This window comes from Gastrolobium bilobum, unplaced genomic scaffold, assembly GCF_033153095.1.
Source record: "Gastrolobium bilobum isolate Gb01-03AN ecotype WA unplaced genomic scaffold, APGP_CSIRO_Gbil_v1 utg6076, whole genome shotgun sequence".
NCBI classification, from domain to species: Eukaryota; Viridiplantae; Streptophyta; class Magnoliopsida; order Fabales; family Fabaceae; genus Gastrolobium; species Gastrolobium bilobum.
In genome coordinates, this window is record NW_026896033.1 from 185,614 (window position 1) to 192,416 (window position 6,803).

General features: G+C 37.4%; 1 non-coding gene across 1 annotated transcript; it reads right to left on the reverse strand.

The window, feature by feature from the left end:
• Window positions 1-3,885: 3,885 nt before the first annotated feature.
• LOC133297397 (small nucleolar RNA R71) lies at window positions 3,886-3,991 on the reverse strand. The gene has a single exon (XR_009749632.1). It is a non-coding gene; the product is annotated as a small nucleolar RNA R71 (small nucleolar RNA).
• Window positions 3,992-6,803: the final 2,812 nt, after the last annotated feature.

Sequence of the window (6,803 nt, forward strand, 5' to 3'; positions counted from 1 at the left end):
TCGATATTGAAATGCCTTTGACGATAGATCTGCGTTCTCAAAATTATAACATGTTTCTTGGTTAATTTGTTATATTTCAATTTTTATGTTTATTTCTTAATCTAATAAATTGTTGCTCTTGTGCTTTTAAAATCTTGTCAATTCAACCATACAGGAATATTTAAAACTTCGGGAAAGTCTTGTCAATTCAATCTAATATTTAAAGCCATTCATAAGTAATTTAGAGTTGTGCTACAATGAACTCAAGTTTATAATAAACTCTTAACATGCCAATATATCCGTAGACAATTTTATAATATGTACATATTTGTAACTTTGAATTTTCATTTTGAATTTATCCAAAAGTTATCACATATAGGCTGCTTGAAATTTTCTACTGAGTGCAAGGTTACCAAGTTCCATGGATGATGACCTCTTTCGTGTGCACAAAGTGCCATCTACTTCCATAACAGAGATAAAGTTCGATATTTTAACAAAGGCAGATATAGTTAAGTATATTCTCGATCTTATATCTATATGAGCTTTGTAATTATTTTTTGTGTATTAGTTCACTGTTACTTTAGCAATGGAACTAGATCAAATGACATGCATTTACCGTGTGACACATAATCACAGAGTATAGGGTAGGTTGAGAAGCACATCGTTGTTTGGGTTGCATAAATTGTGTCTACCTTGAAACTAAGAAATCCCTATTTTACAGATTGGATTATCAATCATAAATTTTAATTTTCTGATATTAAAATTTCACATGATATGTGAAAATTTTGTGTTTATTCACAAAATTTAATAGGACTCTACCGAACAATGAAGGTCAGAGCATTTGTCATCAGCAACATGGAAAGAAAGGAAAAGGTGACCCCATAAAACTACATTTGTTCTCTCTCCCAGTTCTTTGTCTCTACATGAATTTTTTTTTTTGTTTTCTGTCGCATTATGGATGTATTACCCATTATTTATAGGGTTAGGATATTTTGACTATCAATTTTTTCTACTACCACTCCACTACCACTCTAATCACCATTGGATTAGAGGAAAAGTTGAATGAAGAGAGAGAAAAGAAAAATAACTTTTAATCCAATAGTGATTAAAGTGATAGTGGAGTGGTAGTAGAAAAAATTGGTAGTCAAAATATCCTACCTCTTATTTATATACTTTTGTACATTTTCATTTTATATGGAAAATATATTAAAAGGAAAGATATTAAAAGTGTAAGAAAATAAGTGTCTTGGAGGATTCGATGCCAACACGTTGCATGTCTCTGTCTCTGTATTGTCTTGGAGAAACAGAAGGGGGACCCACAACCTTAAGGTTGTGTACTCCGCGAACTCGCGACTACCATCAGTAACGAGAACCTCGTCAGGATAAAGGCAGAGGTCCTTTGGAGCCATTTCCCTGCGGAGAAAATTTACAAGGATTCCTGACTCTAACAAGTAAGCAAGTCAACTACCTTTAGGAATTGAAATTCCATTCTTCGAAATCCCCTCCTCTTCTCTGAAGGCAGTCGGGGGAAGCGGGTTATGGGGTGGGCTGCTAAGGCCCTGAATCCAGATAAATATTTTGCGAATAATGTTAATGCATGTACTCTTCCCATATTCCATTTAAAGCTATAATTTTATTTTTAATTTTGACAGGATGAGCTGCTATACGAGGTAAATGCAAATTCTGGAAATTGGATGATAGCTGGGAGGAAAAAAGGACGCATATCTCTCTCTACAAAACAAGGTAAGAAGCTGATGACATTGTTGGGAATTTATGATATTAGGTCAGTCATGCATGGCATATTTTGTCTGAGAGTGTCCATGGATTGTTATGTTGGATTAATTGAATATTTCCTGGATTGATTCTTGTACATTGCTGGGGACAACAACGTTTAAATCTGGGAATGGTTTGATGTGCCTCTGGCAGATGTAGTTTTCCAAGCTAGAAATGATGAGAATTAAGTCATAAAAGAGCACTTTTTATACATAATTGCTTATTGTATTGACTTTTCCATCTCAATGACATTTCTCACCTATTTGTTATGTTTATATAGAGAGAAGAGGTGGAAATTACAAAAAGCTTGGTGGCGCAAATCTACAACGGTGGAAGTTCTATGCTGCATCAACTTTGCTGGGCCATTTTCCAGAGAACTGGCGCGACTTGGCGCCACAGTGGTGCAAGTCAGCGCCAGATGCTTGCTTCTGAGATGCATAAAACCTTGCACAGGCCAATGACCAGAGAGTTGGCGTGGTCCAGCGCCACAGTGGCGCGGATCGCACCAGTTTATGAAATCAAAAGACCGTGTTGTCTAAAGGGCATTTTTGGAAGAAGGAAGTGAGGCTTATAAATAGGATGCTTTACACAGAATTAGGATCCTAATTTCTTCAGAAACAGCCATCGTGCTCAGAAAGAGAGTCTTGTGCAGATTCTGTTCATCTTGTTCTTTCATTTATCCAATTTCCAGGTTATGTTGAATATTGTTATTTTAGCCATGACAATGGTTGGCTAAGTTCTTTTTATTGTAGTTAGGGTCACAAACCCTATGTGAACCCTTGTTACGACGAATTGGTTTACATTTACTCGTTTATATATTTATCTTTATTTCTACTCTGTGCGTAATTTCTATCTTCTTTATTAGAACTGATCAATCTGATAGTTGATGATAGTTTGAGGGTTAGAACCCTAGATAGAAATATTGGGGTTTTTAATCTTGAAAGGGAGTAGGATAACAATTGGTATGCGTGCTAGGAATAGACGTATATTTGATTGCAGATGCTTAATTTATCGTGTTCATTGCTTAAATTCATGAGGAACATTGCAAGGAATTGGGGTTCCAATTGGGCTTAAAGGGTTAATCTTGCAAGGAATTGAGGGTTAACTAATAATATTTTTAGATGATAATTTATCTGAGTATTTATGTAAATAAGTATTGTAAATCAATCCAGAGTAGCAAGCGGGGATCATTTGGTGAGTGTACGCTAGCTACAATGCTTTCTCATATCTTTACAAATCAATCTCTGTTTTTATTTATTTCATAACAAAAATTCTAAAAATACGTTTTTGCATTTAGTCTTATTTTTACTCAAATCAACAACAATTTTCACACACCTATTTGAATTCCTTCCATCTTAGAAGGACAATTATTTGATATTCGATCCCAATCCCTGTGGAGACGATACTTTCTTATCATTATATTACTTGTGTGATCGGTACACTTGCCGGTGAGCATCAAGTTTTTGGCGTCGTTGCCGGGGATTGGCGTTTCTTATATCATATAATCTTGATCTTTAAGATTGGATTATGTGAATATTTTTATTTTTTTATTTTTTATTTTTATTTTTATTTTTTTTATTTGAAAAGTGCTACTAATCTCCTTTCTGAGTTGTATGCGAGGCAAAACTGCAGAATTCTCATTTGATTCGGAGATTACAAAGACTGAAAAGAGAAATAGAAAACTCGCTCGGAAGAAGCTTGCATTCAACGAGTTAGAGACTCTTCCTGAAGAACCACAAATCATGGCCTGAAATAATGATGCAGACAATCCATTCATGGGTACTATCCTCACTCCAGCATTTAACAGGCCCAACTGAAGCATTGTTCAGCCTACTATTGCTAACAATACTTGGGAGCTCAAATCTTCTAACATTCAATTAGTGGAGAGAGCTCAGTTTGGAGGAGAGGAGAATGAAGATCCTCACAGATTCATAGACAGATTTCTGATGATCTGTGACTCAACCAAACATCCTCAAGTGTCCAATGATGCAATCCAGTTGCGATTGTTTCCCTTTGTTGTTAAAGGAAAAGCTCTCAGTTGGTTGGAAAGGCAGCCTGCACTCAGCATTCCTACATGGGATGATTTATCTCAGAAGTTCTTTGTTGAGTTCTTCTCGATGGAGAGATACAATCAGATGGTGAATGATATCACCAATTTCATTCAATCAGAGGGTGAATCTATGTGTTCAGCATGGAATAGATTCAAGGATTTAATGAGGAGGTGTCCTCATTATAACTTGTCTGCTGGTAATCAGGTGAGAATCTTCTTTAATGGTTGTCAACCTGAGGTTCAGATGGTGTTGAATGGTGCAGCAGGTGGCACTATTAAATCGTTGAGGGCAAATGAGTCTCTTGAGCTGATTGAGAGAATGGCTGCTAATGAAAACGAAGGGGTGTCATCTAAGCCTAAGAGAGGTATACTTCAGCTGGAAGGTAATGATGTGGTGATAGCTGAAAATAAATTATTATCTCAGCAAATGGCAAATCTAACAGAGAGGCTTGATAAGATGCAACTTTCTAATGTTCAGACTAAAGCTGTGGCAGTTATGTGTGAATATTGCAAGGACAATCACGAGTCTAATGAATGTCCTTCCTTGCTGTCTTCTGATCCTCCTCAACAAATGCATGTGAATGGAATTTGGTATGACCAGAGACCTCTACCGCAAAATATTCCAAGAAATCAGAATTTTCCTTCTGGAAGTAATAATTTCCAGAGGAGGGTGCATGGAACTGGTCTTGATTTCAAGTCAAACAACTACTTGCAACCTCCACCAATCCAGTCCAAGGAACCTTCTGATTTGGAGAAGTTAGTAGGAGAAATGGCTCAACACTTAAATGCTTTCATGGGGGAGACTAGAGCCAATACCAAAAACACAAATGCCTCTATCAGGAATTTGGAGAATCAAATTGGCCAACTGGCTAAGCAAATTGCTGATAGAACTCCAGGTGCTTTTCCTAGTTACTAACTCGAAGGAGAATTGTTTGGCCATTATAACTAGAAGTGGCAAAGTACTTCAATCTCCTGAAGTAGAGAAGAGACTTGATGAGGCAGGTGACCTGAAGAAGAAAGTGAAAAACCTGCTGAAGTGGTAAAGCCTGCTGAAAAGGAAATTGAAAAAGGAAAGAATGTGATTGCTGGAAAGAAGCATGAATTGAGTCCAGAGTATATGAGAGCTATGGCACCCTATCCTGAAAGATTCAAGCAGGATGCCCAGAAGTAGCAGTATGCCAGGTTCCTTGATATATTCAAAAAGCTTCACATTAATATTCCATTTGCTGAAGCCTTGGCTAATATGCCCAATTATGCCAAGTTTATGAAGGACCTCTTATCAAGAAAGCACAAGTTGTAGGAATGTCAGACAGTAACACTCACTGAGGAGTGTAGTGCCATAATACAAAAGAAGTTTCCTCCCAAGCTTCGTGATCCAGGGAGCTTCAACATTCCAATTGCTATTAGTAATACTGATGTCGGCAGAGCATTGTGTGATCTTGGGGCAAGTATAAATTTGATGCCATTATCTATTTGTAAATCTATGGGAATTACTGAATTAAAACCCATTATGGTCTCTCTTCAACTTGCTGATAGATCTTTGAGGAGGCCGAGTGGTATTGTTGAAGATGATCTAGTTAAAGTGGACAAGTTCATCTTCCCAGCATATTTTGTGGTGTTAGATATGGAAGAGGGTACTGAAATGCCTCTGTTGTTGGGTAGACCTTTCTTGGCTACTGCTCGGGCCATGATTGATGTTGAAAATGGAAAACTTGAGTTAAGGATGAATGATGAGACCATTACCATCAGCGTCTTTGACTCCATGAAACAATCTTCTGACAAAGGCGATTGTTTTAGACTTGATGTTCTAGAGCAAGTGGTGGAAGAAGAAATATCTTTAGTCAAAAATTTGATGAAGAACTTGAAGTGCGTGAAATTGTTCCTTTTAAGGAAGAAAAGAATGAGGTGTTTGAGGTTCTTGAGAAAAAAGATGATGACATGGAAGATGGTGCCCCAAAAGTGGAGTTGAAGGAGCTTCATGAAACTCTTAAATATACTTTCTTGGGTGATGAGGAGACTTACCCTGTTATCATTAATAAGGGATTGTCTTATGAGCAAGAAAAAAAGATTGATTGAAGTTCTGAAAGACCATAAGACCGCCATAGGGTGGTCTATTTCTGATTTGAAGGGTATAAATCCCTCATTTTGTACTCACAAAATCCTCATGGAGGATGATGTCAGACCAGTAAGGCAGCCTCAAAGGAGGCTAAATCCTACAATGAAGGAGGTAGTAAGAAAAGAAGTGGTGAAACTTCTTGATGCGGGTATGATCTATCCGATTTCGGATACTGCTTGGGTGAGTCCAGTGCAAATTGTCCCAAAGAAGGGAGGCGTCACTGTAGTCCACAATGATAAAAATGAATTAATTTCCACCAGAACTATAACTGGTTGGAGAATGTGTGTGGACTACCGGAGGTTGAATGCTGCCACAAGGAAGGACCATTTTCCACTTCTTTTTGTGGACCAGATGTTAGAAAGGTTAGCTGGACACACCTATTACTGTTTCCTAGATGGATACTCTGGGTACAACCAAATTCCAGTGGCACCAGAGGACCAGGAGAAAACAGCCTTCACTTGCCCGTTTGGAGTATTTGCATATAGACGGATGCCATTTGGTCTATGCAACGCACCTGCTACGTTTCAGAGGTGCATGCTCTCCATCTTTTCTGACATGGTGGAGAAAAATCTTGAGGTATTTATGGATGACTTTTCTATTTTTGGCTCTTGTTTTGATTTATGTTTGCATAATTTAATTCATGTTTTAAAAAGATGCCAAGAAACTAATCTTGTACTGAACTGGGAGAAATGTCATTTTATGGTACAAGAGGGAATTGTATTAGGTCATAAGATATCTGGGAATGGGATTGAGGTTGATGAAGCAAAACTCATGTTGATTGAAAAACTCCCTCATCCTGTTAATGTAACTAGTGTTAGAAGTTTTTTAGGACATACTGGATTTTATAGGAGATTTATCAAAAACTTTTCTAAAATAGCTAAACCC